The sequence below is a fragment of the Jaculus jaculus genome, chromosome 10 (genome assembly GCF_020740685.1).
Source record: "Jaculus jaculus isolate mJacJac1 chromosome 10, mJacJac1.mat.Y.cur, whole genome shotgun sequence".
NCBI classification, from domain to species: Eukaryota; Metazoa; Chordata; class Mammalia; order Rodentia; family Dipodidae; genus Jaculus; species Jaculus jaculus.
The window spans coordinates 38,212,851-38,233,544 of NC_059111.1; the positions used below are offsets into that span (position 1 = coordinate 38,212,851).

Here is a 20,694-nt window from a genome sequence, read left to right on the forward strand (position 1 = left end):
TCCTTCAGTGATTTTGGAGATCAAAGGGTTAACAGTGAGTCCAGCTTGACACCACCAGAGGCTGTGAAGTCATGGTGTTCCTGGAATGCGTGAATGAGGATCCTCCTTTCAAAATCCTAATGCCATACACATTCCTTTATGGTAACTGTTTGAACATCATAACTGGTCTAGTCTTTTATGACTGGGTAGGTGGTCAAGCTGTAGATGTAACATACCCCAACGTCAAAAGCTGCTTAGAAATGACTCCTTCCTGTGAATATTCCCAAAAGATGTTGTCCAGTTTAAAAGGCATTTAAAAGAGGATTCAGAGCATTTAGCTGCGAGAGCTTCATTGAGAAGACTATTGCAATGGTACATTGCTCTGCCCAAGACAACTGCAGGTCTGTCAGTTTCTCTTCAGATCTGAAGGCTCAGGTCCCACACCACCGCCTGCTTTGCAGTTGCAGGGTGAGGAGGGCGGCCGCGCTGATAACCAGCTGCCCCGGGCGGCGGGCGGGCTCAGCTGTCACGCCGGGCAGCCGAGGGCGCTGAGCGCACCGGTTAAATATAGCAGCGCAGGGCGCAGGGGCCGCGGAGAAACCCAATCTCCGAGCCCAACGACACCTAGCAACAGTTGAAAAACTTTCAAACAGAAGTCTGGGTGGGAGATAGCGAACTTCCAGCTCTGCCGCCTGCCCGGGAACCGCGGGGAAGAGGCTGCGCAGGGTCCCAGCTTCCTGGATGACTTCAGCTCGGGGCTGGACCAGCGGAGTGGGTAGCGCTCCCGGCTCCCGACCCCGCTCCCGGCGGCCCCCGAGCCCCGCTCCCGGCGGTCCCCGACCCCGCTCCCGGCTTCCGGCTCGCCTCCGCCCGCCCGGGGCCGAGGGAGCAGCCCCGGGCTCCGCCGAGGGGAAGCGGGTCCTCCGAGGACGTCACCTTGGGCTGAGCGCGCTGCGGGCAGGTAAGAGCAGCCGCGAGGGCTGTAGGCTCTCCTAAGACGCGGGCTCCTGCGAGAAGACGGCGCGCTCCCATCCGCTGGTCGGTCTCCTTTGAGTCTCCCTGTTTCAGGGCGTGATAACGCGCTTAAAAGATTTATCATCACAGACCTCTTAAAACAAAAACAGAAACTTCGTCTCTTTCTGCGAGTTATACCCATAATTTCTTTTTAAACAAAAAGAATTTTGCGCTGGCTTAAAAGACACCAAAACAGCCCTTGCCAAGTTACCAGTCCCCTGCAGGTAACAGAAGTGTGACTAGGGCTCCTTTCACAATTACAATAGCTAAGCCATGGAAGAGACATTTCCCAGGAGCAAAGTAGCTTTCATTTATTGGAACTAGCTACGCAGCAGCCTGTGTGGAAAGAGGAAAGTCCCATGTGAGCTTGCTGGGCTAGGCCCTGCTGCTCTGCGGTTCCTTTTGCCCGATTCTCTGATTACTCTGGGACACCTTGTGCTGGTTCTGACCTCGTTACCCTACAGTCACCCCATGCTTCTGACTTGCCCGAAGTATGCCTGGTGCTGATTCACTACTTTTGCAGTTGTTGACTATTCAAAAGAGCATTGTATATATTTTAAAATAAATTGGCTTTGTTTTTATGCAGAGATAATAGATTCTTCTTTTAAAAATTATTATTTATTTGCGTGTGTGCACCAGGGCCTCTTGCCACTGCATCAAATGCCTGTCAGGCTTTATGTGAGTGGTTGGGGAATTGAACTTCAGCTTTGAAAGCAAGCACCTTTAACTGCTAAGCCATCTCCCCAGGCCCTAGATTCTGCTTTAAAAAGCCTAAACTGAATTTCTTAGGGGGAAAATCTCTTTCTTAAGTTACATGGGTGTGTGTGTGTGTGTGTGTGTGTGTGTGTGAATGTGTTTACAGTAGTGTGAAGGAAGTGTTTATTTGCTCTGATGGTATATACTCTATCTCCTTTTGTGTGTTGCTGTGCAATTTTATGAGAATTGCCTAAAGTGGACAGTTTTCAGTTAAGTTCGACAGGTTATGGCTGTGTTGGTGATGTAGTTAGAATTGATACCTGGTGGTCTATAGTTGGGCTGAATTTACATAAGAGGATCATTCCTTAAAATGAACGTAAAGTTGCTGAATATTTTAATATAAGAATAAAAGCAAAGAAAATATTGAAGCACATTAATGTTTTTTTTTTATTTGTACACACAAACTTCTCTCTCTCTCTCTCTCTCTCTGTGTGTGTGTGTGTTTGTGTGTGTGTGTACACAGGTATGGGTATACCAGTGCCTCTTGCTACTGCAGATGAACACTAGATGCCTGTGCCACTTTTTTTTTGTGTCTGGTTTGTGTGGGTGGCTTGGCAATTGAATCTTGGTCAGCAGCCTTTTCAAACAAGCACCTTTAACTGCTGAGCCATCTTTCCAGCTCATGTTTTAAAACATTTTTATTTTTATTTATTTATTTACTTGACAGAGAAAGAGTGAGAGAGAGTGAGAGAATGGGTGCCCAGGGCTTCCAGCCCCTGCAAATGAATTCCAGATGTGTGCACCCCCTTGTTCGTTTGGCTAATGTGGGTCCTGGGGAATCAAACCTGGGTCCTTTGGGTTTGCAGGCAAATGCCTTAACTGCTAAGCCATCCAGCTCCTTTCCAGCTCTTGAAGCACAATATTTTTTAAAAATATTATGAAACTTTTCCTTTGTGGGTTCTTCTAATTTATTTATTTATGAGGGGGGGGGGAGGGAGAGAGAGGGAGAGGGAGGAGAGTATGGGCACAAAAGGACCTCTTGCCATTGCAGACAAACTCCAGACACATGTGCCACTTTGTGTGTCTGGCTTTACATGGGTACTAGAGAATAAAGCCCTGGGCCATTAGGCTTTACAAGTAAGGTAGGGTATCACTGTAGCCTACGCTGTCCTGGAACTCTCTCTGTATTCCCATGCTGGCCTCGAACTCACAGTGATACAGTGATCTTCTTACCTCTGCCTCCAACTACCTGGCCCTGAAGCACATTTACATTTGATTTTAGCCAAAAGGCTGAGGAGTGATCGAAACACATTTTAGAACACATTATATGAATGCTGGGTGTGGTGGCTCTCAGGAGACTGAAGCAGGAGGATTATTCTGACTTTCAGGCCAGCCTGAGCTACAAAGTGATCTTTTTTTCCATAAATAAATATATGTATTTTGTCGCTGTCAAGAAAGAATTTACTGAGTTGGGTGTGGTGGCACATGCCTTTAATGCCAACACTAAGGAGGCAGAGGTAGAAGGACCACTGTGAGTTTGAGGCCAGCCTGAGACTAGAATAAGTTTCAGGTAAGCCTTGACTATAGTGAGACTGTACCTCAAAAAAACAAAAAAATAAAAAAAACAAGAACAAGAAAAACAAAAACAAAAGACAGAAAAAAAAAATACCTACAACTACTTTTGACCAAATTGGTTTTTGACAGATGAAACTGTATTACCTTTTTGGTAAATGTTCTAATTTTAAGCAAAGGAACACAAAAGAAAGAACATAAAAACAAACAAAACAGCTACATCTTATAGTATATGTATGTTCAGAAAAATGAAATCATATATAAAATGCAGTAAGTACTATGTTTCATAATTCTGATTACTTGGTTTGTTTACATAGTTAAAAAAGCTAATAATTTATAATTAATATGTACAAATAATAGTAAATACTTGTACTAGTAATATTGGGACAGAAGATGTAATATCTTTGTCTTGAGTTTTAAAAGTTGGAACTAGATGCTTTACATTTTCCTTGTTTTCATCCTAGGAAGGATCCCGTTGCTGGCTTAACAGCATGTGGGAGGCATGTCATTTTCTTTGGAGTCAGTAGGAGAGTTTTGAAATAACGGCATAGTACTGGCCATGTGTACAGGATGTTTGAATATCATTAACTGTCTTTATGGTTGTAAATTTCCTTCTGAGGACCAGGAAGTACTAAGGTTAAACACAAGGCTTCCTCCACTGTTCGCACAGTACCACACTTCATTAATATACAGATCTATTCTCCAGTGCACTCAAGTGCATGTTTCTGTGTGTTTTGGATCCCTTCCCCTTACCCATAGGTGCTGTTAGACGGTCACCCTCTCTCTTTACCCTTTGTCTCAGCCTACTGCTGCTCCCTCCCAGCTTCATTACCATCACCTCATCTCTCTGATCATCCTGGACAAACTTCCTAAAGTAGTGCTGTGTGTCTGTCTACCCTTTACTTAGCTACTGGGACTCCCAGTTGCTGCCAAACACCCAGGAAGGGTACTTTGAAAACATCCATCATCAGGAGGGTACTTTGAAAACATCCATCATCTGATACCTACTTACTTTTCCACTCCCACTACTAAGGAACAAGGTCCCTTGACTTCAGGTCTTTCAAACACATGCTTCACCTTAAGGCTTTGCCCTTGCTTGCCTGGGCCACACTCTCTGTTCCTGTAGACACCATGTCTGTTCTTGAAGACCCAGGCCAGTTAGCTTCCACCTTCACACCCCTCCTTAGTTTAGACACTTTGGTGCTTTGTTAGGGTTAGGTTCCTTCATGGTAGGCTTGGCCTCATTAAATCCTTGACAATTTTATGAAGTCTTTCAGGTTCATGGCATTATTCCAAGCATCACTTACCTGTGCAGTGTTCTGTTCTGTTTTACCCACTTTGTGAATCTAGATTTCTAATGATGAGTGTGGGAGAAACTGTGGGTAAGTATAAGTCTGAGAAAATCAACCAGAAGTATAGTTTATAGTGTTTTACATCAAATGTTTCTCAAGGAAAGTCTTCATAATTTTAACATTAAAAGAAAAAATTAAAAGCAGTTATAACAACTGATTGTGGAATTGATGCATACTTAACAGAAGATATTGAAAGATACCTCTCTATTCACCCTCTTCCTGTGTATGAACCTAGACTTCTAAACTACAAAATACTATAACTCATACACTTTCACCATCTTTTAGGGTTAGATTTGATCCATTGTCACCTTTGATACAATTCACTTAAATCATGACTCCTTTGATTTACGGATCATGGATTAGAATCTGGCCTTTAACACTAACACATTTAAATATATTATGGCTGGGTGTGGTGGCATATGCTTTTAATCCCGGCATTCCAGAGGCAGAGGTAGGAGGATCACAGAGAGTTCAAGACCATGAGACTACATAGTGACTCCTAAGTCAGCCTGGGCTAGAGTGAGACCATATCTTATAAAATAAAATAAATATATAAAATTTTTATTTTATGTTCTGTTTTTGAGATATTTAAAAAAAAAGAAAGACCTGTTTTTCAACACTGCCTTCATTTGCTCATGAAAACTTCAGCCTTGCTTGTGTGAGTTCAAGCCTGCATTATGCCTTTGAAACTATTTTTTCTCTATCCACTTAAAGAAAAACATTCTCTTTACATTCTAGGACTGCAAAAGAGGTTAAATGTTCTCTTCTAATTGTGCATTCAGGGCTGGAGAGATGGCCTAGTGGTTAAGGTACTTGCCTATAAAGCCTAAGGACCAAGGTTCAATTCTCCAGAACCCACATAAGCCGGATGCACATGGTGGCACACGTGTCTGGAGTTCATTTGCAGTGGCTAGTGACCCTGGCATGCCTATTCTCTTTCTCTCTCAAAACTAATAAATAGATAAATAATATTTAAATGTGAATTCAGCAAGAGTCACTATGGAATTTTGTCACTGAAATTTGTGAATCATTTAATATATTCATTAAGCATTGATTTCCATAGTTTTTACTTTTTTGCATATGCCATGAATATTTGTGTGTTTGTTTGGGTATGGGGCATATGTGTAGACATGAATATATGTGCACATGTGAACGAAGGCTACAGATTAACATCAGATGCCTTAGTCCATACTTTTCCACCTTACTTTGTACATGTGTGTGTGTATGCGCACATGTATATATGTGTATGATATGTGAATATACTATGATGTATGTGTACCTTGGCACATGTGTGGAGGTCAAAAGTTAACCTCAGAGTGTCAGTCCTTACCTTCTACCTTATTTGAGACAGGATTGATCTTGTTCTTGTGAATGCCAGACTAGTGGGTCTATAAGCTTCAGGATTTTCCTATTCCTCCCATTGGTGTTGGAGCGTGGAGATTACAGTTGCGTGTGCCACTGGGTCTGGTATTATGTGATTTCTAGGGATCTGAACTCTAGTCATCAGGATTGTGGAGAAAGTGCTTTTAACCATGGAGCCATCACCCTTACCTTCTACCTTGCTGTTTGAGACAGGGTCACTCACTGATTTGTCTAGAATATCTAGCCAGTAATGCCCAGGGATCCCATGTTTCTGCCTCCCCAGCACTGAGGTTGTAGGTGCATGCCACTGTGCCTGGCATTTTATGTAGGTGTTAAGGATTCAAAATCAGGTTGTCATGATTTTGTAGGAAAGACTTTATCTACTGAGCCATCTCCCCAGCTTTACCTACTCTTTAAAAGTGAAATTTTGGAGTTTATACATTCTAAGTAGTGCAAATTGTGTTTTTCTTTCTAGGCAGGTATTTCTTCCAAAAACATTTAGAGTTCTCACATCTTGAGTATTATAGAACTCAATGCACATTTTCACTCATCCTCTGTCTAATCTTATGTTTTTCAACATGTACGCTTGAGAAGGCTGCAGCAGGGTAAAGGACAGCAAGCTTAGGTTGAAATCTACTTTTACAAAAATGTTTAAGAGGGCTGGAGAGATGGCTTAGCGGTTAAGCGCTTGCCTGTGAAGCCTAAGGACCCCGGTTTGAGGCTCGGTTCCCCAGGTCCCACGTTAGCCAGATGCACAAGGGGGCACACGCGTCTGGAATTCGTTTGCAGAGGCTGGAAGCCCTGGCGTGCCCATTCTCTCTCTCTCCCTCTATCTGTCTTTCACTCTGTGTCTGTTGCTCTCAAATAAATAAATAAAAAATTAAAAAAAAATTCTTAAAAAAAATGTTTAAGAGAAAAACCATTGGTAACAGCTTAGAACAATGACATAAAATCAACAATATAAATATTTTTCATATTTTTTAAGTTCTAAGATGAAAGATAAGTTAATAAAAGTACCTTTTGGTTTCCTTAAGTCTGAGTTGATGATGTAACAATATGGTCTTGGAAGAGGCATCAGGAAAGGCTAGATGACCCAGGCTGTGGTTGCAGGGTGCTCTGACCTAGGGCGAACTGCTCCCATGCCCCATTTACCAGTAAAATGAGGGCACTAATGCTTTTTCCTCATAGAATGCTTTTGAAGATTAAATGACTTAATGAAATATGTATTTGCATGTTAGATTTTTCTAATAAACTTAGCCTATTATTCATTATTATTACTGCCACAATTTGTATACTTGCCTGTTTTAATCTCCACTATACACACACCTCTCTCAGAGGGCTGTGGACTGAGTTCATTAGCAAGGTAGAAGGATCTGTTCTTTAAGTTTGCATCCTGGTTTGGATGTGCTTTGCTTGCAGCTGGGTGCTCGAACCAGACCAGGTTTGGATGGCACTAGTGATTCCATGTAGGATTCATCCTTCGGACCCTCCTTGTCTCTCAGAGCAGGGCTAAACAGCTTAAGAATTCGCGTATAGCATAGTCTGTTCTTTGCTTTCTATATTTGCACAATTATCCTCAGTACTAAGTGTCTATGGTGTAGCAGCTACAGTGAATAGTGTATAACAGTGAGACTTCCACAGAAGGATATGGTACTTATTTATCATTCTTTAATCTTTCTTTACATGTTGTTTTTGTTTTTTAAAAATAATAAAGAAACCAAAAAAGTTATCTCATGTTAGTATCAACCTTAACAGAAATGAATTCTTTCTATCCAGTGTTCTTAATCCTTTCCTTTTAAAACATGATAATAAAAGCATATTCTGAGACACACAGGAAGGCCTTCTAAAGGTGTGTGCATGTGTGCTATACATTATGTGGATCTAATTTAATAAAAATATATGCACTACCTTTATTAGGAGGTAGTTTCTTAGTAGCTGTAGTGGCAGCAATCCTCATGTATGGTAACTATTGTTTAGATCTACTAATTTTACTTTATTTTTCTCAGTAAAAGATGAAGCCGACTTTTGTGAATTGTCATTTTCTAGTAGTAGAAAGGGAGGAAGGGAAGGAAAGAAGGAAGGAAGAAGGAGGGAAAGGAGAGAGGGGCTGAGAAAGAAAAGAACTTGGCTTTGTCAAGTACATAGCAGATGTTTTAGGGACAGCATATATAGCTTTAGGAAAGTGTATTAAATAATGTTATTTTTCCTTAAATTATCAGTCTTGCTCATAGGCAGAACACAGCTTTCTCTGTGGTAGTCACTGAGGCAGGTTCATTTCAAAGGCCAGGCAGCTGAAGTGGAAGAGCTTAGAGTCAGAACAGTAAACCATGAATTGAGCAGTTTGTGCTGGCTGTTGACCAGCCCATTGCAGAATGTTAGAAGGTCTGGTCAGGTCAGATGTATCCAGCATCCCAGGTCTGTCCCAGAGACGCAGCTGCAGCAACTCTGAGAACCACAAGTAGGTTGGTGGTGCTTCTCCTTTTTGGGAAGTGGTGTCAGCGTGCTTAATACTGGGTGATTTATGTGCTTTTGAGGGCAGTGAAAGACAAACTGAAAAGAATGTTTAAAGTTAATAGAGAATGTATCTTGTGATCTGACTATAACTGAACCCTTAAGATTTAAGGATTCTTTCTGGTTTGAGTTTCATGCTCAAATGTTACTTCTTTCACTCAAACATAGGTGAAAATGATTGCTACTTCATGACCAATAACCTTATATGTGTGCAATGAAAATGGTCTGCTTTCTTTCTTCCGCTCTCCCTCCTCTCTCCCTCTGCATCGCTTCTTCATTTCCCATGTTTCTCTTCTTCCCTCTCTCCCTCCCTCCCTTCTTTCCTTCCTTCCCTTTTTGTCATCATTGTAATGTCAACTCTCCCAAGGTACTTTATGTCAAATAATATCTCTGTTCAATTCTGTAAGAAAAGCCATGAAATAGATATAGCAGAGTTGGTCAAATGCATTAAAAGTTTTTTTTTTTTTTTTTTAGTAAAGATTTAAGGCTAGGAGATGATTTGATTGAAAACAGTAAACTACTGACATCACCAAGACAATCAAGTTATTGCCAACTTGTCTTGTTTATCTGAAAGATCTTTGTAAAAATAAGCTCCTCCAGCCCCCAGACACACATGAGTCATAGGGAATACAGTAATGGGGGCAAATTAACTTTCTTCTCCTTTAATATGCTTATGTCTGAAGTAACTCACTTTATAGGGTTCTTCTGCGAAGCTCTACAGCACAACAGGAAAGGAAGCAGCATTGCTGAGTTCATAATGCTATTTCACTGGAGAAGTCTGAGTACACGAGGAAATGACACCCAGGCCTGCCTTTGGAGCCTTGCAGTTACTGTGACGACAATGCACACTAAATGAAAACAAAGACGGTCTGTTCACCAGGGAGAGCTGGGAAGAGCTCTGCCAGCTCAAAAGTTTTTCTAATTATTCTATATACCTTGCATTGTGACACTGGAGGTATGCAAGGTTCTTTGTGTCTCGTTAACTGCTTAGTAGGTAACACAGGCTCCACGAGGAGCCTGGTAGTCAGGGTAGAGAGTGGCCTTACATATAAGCCTGACTTTTGCATTCTATCTTTTCAGATATCATCTTCTGGTCTGGCTACCACAAAGCCAAGTGCTTTGGCCTGTTGCTTGTTTTACTCCTTAAGTAAGGCAGCTGCGTTTATAGAGTTTGCTCCCAAGGAGTACCTCGACTATGGATGAGACAGCCCAATTTTCAATGCTCTGTTCATTCTGTAGCTCATTGCCTGACACACCAGATATACCTGCCAATGACTGGCAAACCTGAGCACCAAGTCTTGTAGGATGATTGTCTTAATCAAGTTCTCATTGCTCAGACAAAATATCTGACAAAAATCAGTTTAAAGGAGGAAGGATTGATTTCGGCTTACAGTTCCAGGTTCTAGTCCTAAGGGTGGGGAAGGCATGGTGGCTGGAGCTTGAGGCAACTGGTCAGGTGCTGTCCACAGTAAGGAAGCAGAGAGAGATGAATACTGCTACTCAACCCTCTCTTTCCTGTTTATACAGTCCAGGACAGCCTCCTTCAAAGTTAAGGTGGGGGTTCCTGCCTCAATTAACTTAATCAAGATAATCCCTCCCTGGCAATTCTTAGTCCTATCAAGTTGACAAGCAATATAAACCAAAGATATGATGTGTAACATGGTTATAATAGCTGTATTACTGCAGTGAGAATAATTATATGTAGTGTGTTTACTAAATTTAAATGATGATAATGAAAGTTAACATATACTGAAGATTGCCGTGTGCCAGATACTCCACATGAGTATTTTTTTTCTCATAACAACTCTCTGAGGCATTTTTAATTTTTTTAGTGCTATTGTTTGAACTTTGGGCCTCATGCATGCTAGATAAGTGACCTGTTATTTTTATCACTATTTTCTGGATTAGGAATATGATGTGTTGATAGGAAACAATTTTTCTAGGGGTAGACATAAAATTCACACTCCAGCAATGTGACCTTATTTGCCCCCATTTTCAACCATCTGTTTGAAATGCAGGAACCACCTAGGTGATTGAGACTCTGCAGGGGTCTGCTGCCTCTGGGACTGTCAAGGCTTCACCAAGAACAAGAGCAAAGGGACATAGGCACTCCTTTGCAGGGTCCTCACAGTGCAGCCAGAGGCTTTAGTGGCCAATAAAGTTGGGCATACCAGGAAGAGGTAGGCCTGGGACCCAGGCTGGTCTTCAGTTACTGATGGGGCAATAGGGTTTCTGATTTCTGTACTGCTGAGGTGGTTTACTGGATGAGGGAGCCAAGTAACATTTGAATTTATGATCTATTAATATCAGTCTGTTGCTCCTATTGAAAACATGACCCCATTTTAACTTGTAGTACTTAAAGTGCTAGGTACATTATAACATTCAGTGATAAGTAGATTCAAGGAAAAGTTCTACAACATATGTCTCCAAGCTGCTGGTAGCAAGATTACTTCAAGAAGCTGTGGTATGTGTGTGTGTGTTGGTGGGCTGGAGGATGCAGTAGGAAACAGGCAGGTTTGTTCCATGTAAGAGCTCCTTATTGGCTCTTAATGACTATTCAGGTAAGGGTTTGTCAATCTGGTGGCAAGATATTCCATCCAAACCAAACCAAATCAAATAACACCAAACCAAACCAAACCAAACCAAATCAAAGAAATCAGAATAAAATAGAACAAAGAGCTTGCTATAACATAAGGAAAATTACCTGACACTTTTTAGATTTTGTTGTTTTTTGAGACAATTTTTCATGATGTAGCCCAAGGTGGCCTGCCTCAGCCTCCTAAGTGCTGGGATTACAGGTGTGCACTACATGCCCAGCTACTTTTCAGCTGGAGACTTTTCAGCCAGTAGCTTGCTACTGTAAAACAGTGTTAAGACATTTTACAAGAAATACGTTTTAAATGTGTATGTTTGTCTATGTGAGTGTGTGAGTGCAGGCGCCTGCATGCCACGGCACACACGAGGTCAGAGCACAACTTCTGAGTGGGTCCTCCTGCTCACTGCAGTTGAGGCAGGGTTTCTCACTCTGTATTCTTGCTCTGCTGTTTCTTGTCTGGTTTACCGTAAGTTTCCATGAATTCTCCTGTCTGTCTCTCATCTTGCCATCAGCACCAGTGTGCTGGGATTACAGAAGGCCACCATGGCTTTTGGCATTTTTTATGTATCATTTTTTTAAATTGACAAATTCTAACTTACAAACAATAAACCATGATAACTCTCTCCCCTCCCCCACTTTCCCCTTCACAACTCCAGTCTCCATCATATCCCTCCCCCTCCATTAGTCTCTCTTTTATTTTGATGCCATCATCTTTTCTTCCAATTGTGAAGGTATTGCTGTGCACTATGAGGTTGTGGATACTGAGGCCAATTTCTGTCTGGACGGTTGCATTGTAAGGAATCCTACCCTTCCTTTGGCTCTTACATTCTTTTTGCCACCTCTTCCACAATGGACTCTGAGCTTTGGAGGGTGTGACAGAGATGTTTCAGTGCTGGACACTCCTCCATCACTTCTTCTCAGCACTATGTTGCCTTTTGGGTCATCCCAGAGGTCACTGCCATCTGTAAAGAGAAGTTTCTCTAACCAGAAGTGAGAGTAGCATTAATATATGAGTATGAATATTAAGTGTAGTCCTTTCAGGACAGCTTGGTGAGCATGATATGAACATTTAGCCAGAGCAGACCAGGCTTTATATCCCTAAGGCTCATGACCTCCCCTGTCATAGGCTTTTGATTAGGTTTTCAGTATGAGGCATGTATTCCTGCCTATAGAGCAGGCCTCCAGTTCAATTAGAGAGCAGTTGTTTTCCCCCAGAACATACCTGCCACTATTGCACCTGTTCAGTAATTTGGCCTCTCTGTCCAAACTTGAGGCTTCTGGTGTCCACTGTTTTCCTGCTGACAGCTTCTGTCTCCCGTACAGCTGTACAGAGTGCAGATTTTTTTCAGCTTGCAGTCAGCCGCTGTATAGGAGGAGGTTTTCAGCTCAGTCCCAGCTTGAGTTCTCAATGACATTGCCATCCAGGCATGTGGAGTCTTCAGCAACAGGGTCTTACCATCTGTTTCTGGTGGGAAACCAAGAGTCTTGGCAATAGCTTGTAATATTTTGGAGGCAACAGGAACCTACCTGGCCAACAACTCACTGGAAGTTATCCCATTCCTGGCAATGAAAATTTTCTAGTAACAATCTATAGCTTCTGGATGTGCCATTATCCAAAAAGTGGGCTTTCATGTATCTTATTCAGAATGTCTTGAATTTTCATCGACTCTTCCCCCATCCTTCTTTTACTCAATCTCTTCCGCTGGCCTCACTAAAGCCATTCTACTCCCTGTAATCTGTTCTTCTACTTACATATATATAATACCATCACCTTAAATCCTTTCCTCTCCTCACTCACTTATAGGTCTTTTCTAGCTTACTGGCCTTTGCTACTGATTTTTGGTTTCAGCTCACACACAAGTCTATACATTTGTAACTAGGATCCACATATGGGAGAGAACATATAACGTTTGGGTTTCTGGGCCTGGCTTATCTCACTTAGTAGAATCCTTTCCAGATCCATCCATTTCCCTTCAAATTTCATAATTTCATTTTCCTTTACCACTGAATAGAGCTCCATTGTGTAAATGTACCATATCTTTATTATCCATTCTTCTGTTGAGGGACATCTAGAATGGTTCTATTTCCTAGCTTTTGTGAATAGAGCAGCAGTAAACATGGTTGTGTAAGTATCTCTAAGATGTTGAGAAGAGTCCTTAGGATATTTGCCTAGGAGTGCTATAGCTGGGTCATATGGTAAATAATATTTTTATTATTCCACACTGATTTACACAATGGCTGTACCAGACTACATTCCCAGCAACAGCGTAGAAGGGTTCCCTTTATGTGGCATCCTTGCCAACATTTATTGTCAATTGTTTCCTTGAAGATAGCTATTCTGACAGTAGTAAGATGGAATCTCAAAGTAGTTTTAATTTGCATTTCCCTGATGGCTAAGGATGTAGAACATTTTTTTGGATGTTTATATGCCATCTGTATTTCTTCTTTTGAGAACTCTCTATTTAGTTCTTTAGCCCGTTTTTTTTTTTTTTTTTTTTTTTTGATTTTCGAGGTAGGGTCTCACTCTGGTCCAGGCTGACCTGGAATTAACTCTGTCATCTCAGGGTGGCCTTGAACTCATGGCAATCCTCCTACCTCTGCCTCCCGTGTGCTGAGATTAAAGGCGTGCGCCACCACGCCTGGCTCCATAGCCCATTTTTTAATTGGGTTGTTTAATTTTTTATTGTTTAGTTTTTTTGCATTCTTTATATACTCTGGATATTAATCCTCTGTCAGATGTATAGCTGGCAAATTTTTTCTCCCATTTTGTAAGTTGTCTCTTTGCTCAATTTACAATGTCCTTTGCTGTACAAAAGCTTTGTAACTTCATGAGGTCCCAGTGATTGATAAGTGGTTTTATCTCCTGTGCAACTGGGGTTATATTCAGAAAATCATTGCCAAGACCAATAAGTTGAAGGGTTTCCCCTACTTTTTCCTCTAGCAGTTTCAGAGTTTCAGTTATGATACTGAGGTCCCTGATCCATTTGGACTTGATTCTTGTAGTGGAGAGAGACAAGGATCTATTTTCATCCTTTTACATATAGATACCCAGTTTTCCAAGCATCACTTGTTGAAGAGGCTGCCTTTTTTCCAGTGAGTATTTTTGGCATTTTTTTTTTCAAAAATTAGATGGCTGTAGTTGCCTAGATTAACATCTGGGTCCTCTGTTCTGTTCCATTGATCTATGAGTCTGTCTTTGAGCCAGTACCATGCTCTTTTTGTTACTATGGCTTTGTAACATAGCTTAAAATTAGTTATGGTGACACCACCAGCCTTATTTTTGTTGCTCAAAATTGTTTTGGCTATTCAGGTTTTTTGTGCTTCCAAATGAATTTTAGGATTCTTTTTCTTTCTGTGAAGAATGCCATTGTAATATTATGAGACTGATGTGCTACCTACTGTGCTAAGGAGGTGCCTGCTATTGTAATTTTAATGGGGATTGCATTAAATATATAGATTGCTTTTGGTAAGACTGACATTTTCACAATATTGATTCTTCCAATCCAAAAACATAGAATGTCTTTCTATTTCCTAGTGTCTTCTGCAATTTCTATCTCAAGTGTTTTATTAAAGTTTTCATTGTGGAGATCCTTCACTTCTTTGGTTAGGTTTATTACAAGGTACTTTATTTATTTTTTTGAGGCAATGGTGAATGGAAGAAATTTCTTGATTTCATCCTCCCCATGTTTGTTGTTAGTATATAGGAAGGCTACTGATATCTGTGTATTTATTTTGTATCCAACTCCATTGCTATAAGTGTTTATCAGCTCTAACAGTTTGCTGGTATAGTCTTTAGGCTCCTTTATGTCTAGAATCATACCATCTGCAAATAAGGATAACTTGATCTCTTCCTTTCTAATTTGCAACCCTTTTATGAGTGTTTCTTTCCTTACTGCTATAGCTAAGACTTCCAGTACTATATTAAATAAAAGTGGGGACAGCGGAACCCTTGTCTTGTTCCTAAATTTAGTGGAAAAGCTTAAAGATTTTCCCCATTTTGTATTATGTTGGCTGTAGGTTTGTCATAAATAGCCTTTATTATGTTGAGATATGTTCTTTCTATTCCTAGTTTCGGTAAGACTTTTACCATGTACGGTGATGCTACTAGCTTCATAGGAGTTCCTTATTTTTTATGGTTGAGTCTTGCTCTTAGAGCCCAGACTGACCTGGAATTCACTACGTAGTCTCAGACTGGCCTCAAACTCCTGGCAATCTTCCTACCTCTCCCTTGCAAGTTCTGGGATTAGTGTATTTTCCCCTGTTTCCTCATATGTGTGCTTTCCTTTCTCTTCAGCATGAAGGATCCTTTCAAGCAATTCCTGTAGAGTTGGCTTAGTTGTCATATATTCTGTTTGCCTGCTTTTGTTGTGGAATGTCCTTATTTCTCTATCAATTTTGATGGATATCTTTGCTGGGTAAAGTATTGTTGGTCGACAGTTGTTTTGTTTCAGAACTTGGAATACATCATTCCAAGTCCTTCCGGCTTTTAAAGTGTCTGTTGAGTAATCTGTTGTTATCCTGATGGGCTTGCCTTTATAAGTGACTTTCTTTTTCTCTCTAACTGCGTTCAATACATTTTCTTTGCTTTGTGTGTTTTGTTGTTTAATTATAGTATGGTGACAGAAAGGTTCTTTCCAAGTTTTGCCTTTTGTGTTCTAATGGCTTCCTGTATGTGGGCTGGCATCTCTTTCCCAATTTGGAAGAACTTTTCTTCTATGATTTTGTTGAAAATGTCTACTATGCTTTTGGAGTGAAAGTCTTATATATTCTTATATACCATGAATTCTTATGTTTGATCTTTTTATAGTGTGCGAAATATGTTGAAATTCCCATTCATGCCTTCCTATTTGCTTGTCTTTCTCTTTGTTGGATTGTATTAGATCTGCCACCTGGTCTTCTAGTTTAGATATCCTGTTCCATCCTTCATCTATCCTATTGGTGAGATTTTCTGCAGAGTTTTTTATTTGACTTAGTGTTTTTCAGTTCTAGTATTTTGACTGGCTTTGCTTTATTATTTCTATTTCCTTATTCATAATTTTGTAATAACCTCCTTACTTCCTTAAATTGGTTTCCTGTATCTTCTTTGATTCCTTTGATTTCCTTCTTGATTTCTTTGAGCATAGTTAGAATCATTCTTTTGAAATCTTTTTCAGGCATTTCCTCTAAATCAGTCTCACTGGAGGTCATTTCTGATGGATTTCAAATTTTTGGTGGAATTATATTGTCTTGTTTTTTTTTTTGGTGTTTCTTGTATTATAACGTAGAGATTTTGGCATCTTGGATTAATTTGATGCTTGGGCTTTCTAATTATCTGCAGTATTTTTAGATGTATTAATCATTCTGATGTTATATATCTTCAAGGTGGGAGCTTAAGGTGCTAGGTGTGGCTCTTAAAAGAGTCTCAGAGTAACTGCAAAACTGACCCTAGATGTTGGGTTTACCTGTTATGTGAGTATTCTAGTAGGCTGGGTGGAACAAAGTACAGGCAAATTCTAAAATTTAACTGAACAATATACACATTCAATGAAAATCATCACAGAGTATTTGTGCAAGAGTAGGCATTATGACAACCAGATCTTCTAACAAAGTCACAGTCCCTAAGGATGTGTGTTGCCCCACACCCTTAAGTCTGTCAACTGGGAGGCTGAGATTTCTGGTCTGAAGAGGGTTCCAAGGTCAGCTTGTGACCAAGCAAGACCCTTCCCCAATGAGCGACAGAAGATGAGACAAAGGCACTATAAATCAGTAAGCAGCAAATGATAATCCCAAAATATAGCTTATTTAAGAATGGCACATCTGGCGATCGATCAGATTTAACTCATAATTTACCCTGACATGGAAGGTGCAATTAGCACTTTCGATGCAAGCCTGTATACCAGGCTTTTTTGGTGCGTACTGACCTGGTGTAAGCCCTGTTAACTTTTAGAATGGCTTTGGTCTCAGCTATGCTGCATGCCCACTTGGCTTCCTCTTTTCTATGCTGAGAATGTAGGCAGCCTGGCCAGGTTGGCGGGTCGCTCTGATAGCCTGTCCTGGGTGCTATGTAGGCGAGTTCCTTTCCCCAGGTCTCCAGTGCTTGCTGGTGCTTGTGCTGGCAGCCGGGGGTGTGGGGGTGGGGGGGAGGAGAGGCTGCGAATGGTGCCTGAAGTTCTCCCATTGGTCCCCACAATCCTCTTTCCCATGAGGCACTCAGCTGGTCCCTACTGTCTTCCCCTTCAGGTTTCATGAGTTTGCAAGAATATTGGTGTGAGTGGAAAATCCTCTCACCTGGCTTTTCCTTCTGCTCAGGAGGAGCCTGGGGACTGTGGCCACATGGACCTGGTGTCACCACTGCTGGAGCTGCTTCTGACTGCTTCTTTGGTCTTTAGACACTGGATCTCTCCTAGTTCTCTGCTATGGTTGATAATTTCTTATATACCCTCACTTTTTAGTAGAAGAATGTATTTTGCTGAATTTTTTTTCCAAGGTAGGGTCTCACTGTAGCTCAGGCAAACCTGGAATTCACTATGTAGTCTCAGGATGGCCTCAAAGTCATGGCAGTCCTTCTACCTCTGCCTCCTGAATGCTGGAATTAAAGGCATGAGTCACCATGCCACCCCTACCTTTTTTTAATTTGCTTTTTCTCCCATAGGCTGCTTTGGCATGATTCCTATGCCACCATCTTAACCAGAGGTCACTTTTGTTTTTTTCCATGGGCTTTGATTATCAAACTTAGTTACTCCAGTTTGAACAGTGATTTCTTTAACCACTGAACAATCTCTCTAGTCTGTATTAAGACATTTTATAGGACATTTTGTTTCATTCTTAAAAAAATATTTATTTAAGAGAGGGAGAGAGAGAAAGAATGAATGCTCCAGGGCCTCCTAGCCACTGAAAAGGAACTCCAGATTCATGCACCACTTTGTGCTTCTGGCTTTATGTAGGTACTGGGGAATCAAACATGAGTCCTTAATTTGCAGGTAAGTACCTTACTGCTGAGATATTTCTCCAGCCCTTATTCTTTTCTCTGTCTCTGTTTTTTTGAGACAGGGTGTCCTGTGGCCCAGGCTGGCCTTGAACTCAGTATGTAGCTAAGAATGACTTGGAAATTCTGATTCCCTTACGTGCAGGAATGACAAGCTCTTACATGGAACAGATCAGCCCATTTCCTCACCACTTCCTCCAATCTACCAACACACACACACAGCTTCCTGAAGGGCTCTTTCGGTGCTGGGAATCAAACTGAGGGCTTCAGGTTTGGCAGGTTAGGCAGGCACTGTACCAATTGACCATGTCTTTTATTTATTTTTTCCTTTTCTTTATCTGTTTTTTCTTTTTTTTTGAGTTTGTGGGGGTCTTACTCTAACTTCTTGCTGACCTGGAGCTCACTCTGTAGCCCAGGCTGGCCTTTAATTAACACTATTTTCAGACCTCAGGCTCCCAACCTCCTCAGTGCTGGGATTGAAAATATGAGCCACCATACTTGGCTTCTTTTGTGTTTTTAATCCAGAGCTTGCTGTCATGATGTTAAATGTTTGAATATTTGGAAATAATTAAACTTTTGAGCTTTTATTTGCCTTTTGGCTTTAACTTCCAGATTGTCTGAAATAAAAGAACAGTTTTAATAATATTTTGATGGAGTAGGTAATGCTTTGATTTTTCTCATGCCAGTGGCCATAAATACTTCATTTTTTTTTTCCCTAATGAATCAAATAGTTTTCCAAACGTGAATGTTTCATGTGGGATGAAGATATAGAACAGAGCGAATCTCTACTTTCTGAGAAATTCTGTGAGTTGAAACCAGTATCTTCAGCCCTAATGCTAGAACACCCTAGTCCCTTCCCCCAGTGCTCACACATGGTTACATTACTAGTCAATGGGCAGGACTTGTACTCTGTTCAGGGGCTGAACATTTTCCTGAAGTGTGGGTACTGTTTGCTTTGCAGTACAGACCTGTGTTGTCCAGGCAATAGCAAAGCATGTCATCAGGCCTTCTGCTTTGCTGGTATGGTAATTATAATAAACAGATTTCTCCCTTTGTTCTTTCTTGTTTTTTTTTTTTTTTTTTTTTTTTTTTTTTTTTTTTTTTGAGGTAGGGTCTTACTGTAGCTCAGGCTGACCTGAAATTCACTCTGTAGTGTCAGGGTGGCCTCAAACTCACAGCTATCTTCCTACCTCTGCCTCCCTAGTGCTGGGATTAAAGGCATGTGTCACCACACCCAGCTTCTTTCTTGTCTTTATGCAGAGGTTATGGTCATGTCAGAGGAGGAAAAATAACTAGTGTTCCATCTTTTGGAGACAAAGGGACTTGGCTGGCTGACTTCTGGAAGAAATATTTTCCCCCTCATACAATTATTCTAAATTTTTCTTGGCAACAAAACCAAGTGATAATTTCCACATTAGTCTTCAGTGAATGCCTCTTAAATGGCAGACATTAACAATTTATCATATTCATTGAAGAGTTATCCGAGACTTCCGTAAGACTTCCTAGTTCTCTTGGCACTTCTGTGTCTGGTCTGACTGCAAAGAGGGATGGGGATTCTGAGTATTACGCTGGGTAATTATGGGGCTTTGGTCCAGAAGGATATTAAAGCCTGTTGGCTCGTCTCATGTGGGACCATCAGATCATCATGGCCTGGTGGTCCTTTCTCAATACTTCTTGTATTTTTCGTGTGTATACAATGTGTGCATCTCTGTGGATGCATGTGGATGCAGGTGTGTGGGGAAGGTGCAGATACATGTGGAGGCTGGAGGTTGATATCAAATGTCTTTCTCAATCACATTACACTTTATTTTATTTATTTATTTATTTTTGTTTATTTTTACTTATTTATTTGAGAGCAACAGATAGAGAGAGAAAGAGAAAGAGAGAGAGAATGGGTGCTCCAGGGTCTCCAGCCACTCCAAATGAACTCCAGACGCATGCGCCCCTTTGTGCATCTGGCTAATGTGGGTCCTGAGGAATTGAGCCTTGAACCGGGGTCCTTAGGCTTCACAGGCAAGTGCTTAACCACTCAGTCATCTCTCCAGCCCACACTTTATTTTTTAAAGTAGGATCTCACTGAACCTGGAGCTCACAAACTTGGCTGGACTAAGTACCCAGTACACCCCAGGGCTTTCTCATCTCTGCCTCCTCAGTGGTGGGATTACAGGCATATGCCACCAAACCCAGCATTTATATGGGTGCTTGGGATCCAAACTCAGGTCCTCATGCTTACCCAGCAAGCAATTAACCCACTGGACTAACCCTAGTCCCTCATCAGGAAGTTCTTAAGTAACACTCCTATAGTAGGTTAACTTTTTGTTACCATGACAAAATACCTGACAGAAGCAACTGAAGAGAGAAGTTTATTCTGACTCACAAAGGGAGAAGTCCCTGCTGGTGAGGAAGGCCAGGTAGCTGGTGAGGCTTGGTTTGTGACCATAGGAGTTGCTGACTGCAGATGAGGAAGCAGAGCACTGGGTCCTGAGCCTGAGGCAGATGTCACCTCAAGGCCTCCCCAGAAGTGACCCACTTATGCTAGCTTGGCCAGAGCCACAATGGTTTCACCACTCCCAGAACAGCAGGGCCAAGTACTCAAAGACTTGGGCCTGTGAAAGACATCCATCTAGCCATAACAGCAACTACGCAGC

At 41.3% G+C, this 20,694-nt stretch overlaps 1 protein-coding gene across 2 annotated transcripts in view; it reads left to right on the forward strand.

Annotated features, from left to right (window-relative positions):
- Positions 1–858: 858 nt before the first annotated feature.
- The window catches only part of Filip1 (filamin A interacting protein 1), a 259,788-nt gene continuing 239,952 nt past the window's right edge, over positions 859–20,694 (forward strand). For both annotated transcript variants that reach the window (XM_045160606.1, XM_004660402.2), the window contains exon 1: positions 859–940. The gene's annotated coding sequence lies outside the window, so the exon portion shown is untranslated. The remainder of the gene's footprint in view (positions 941–20,694) is intronic.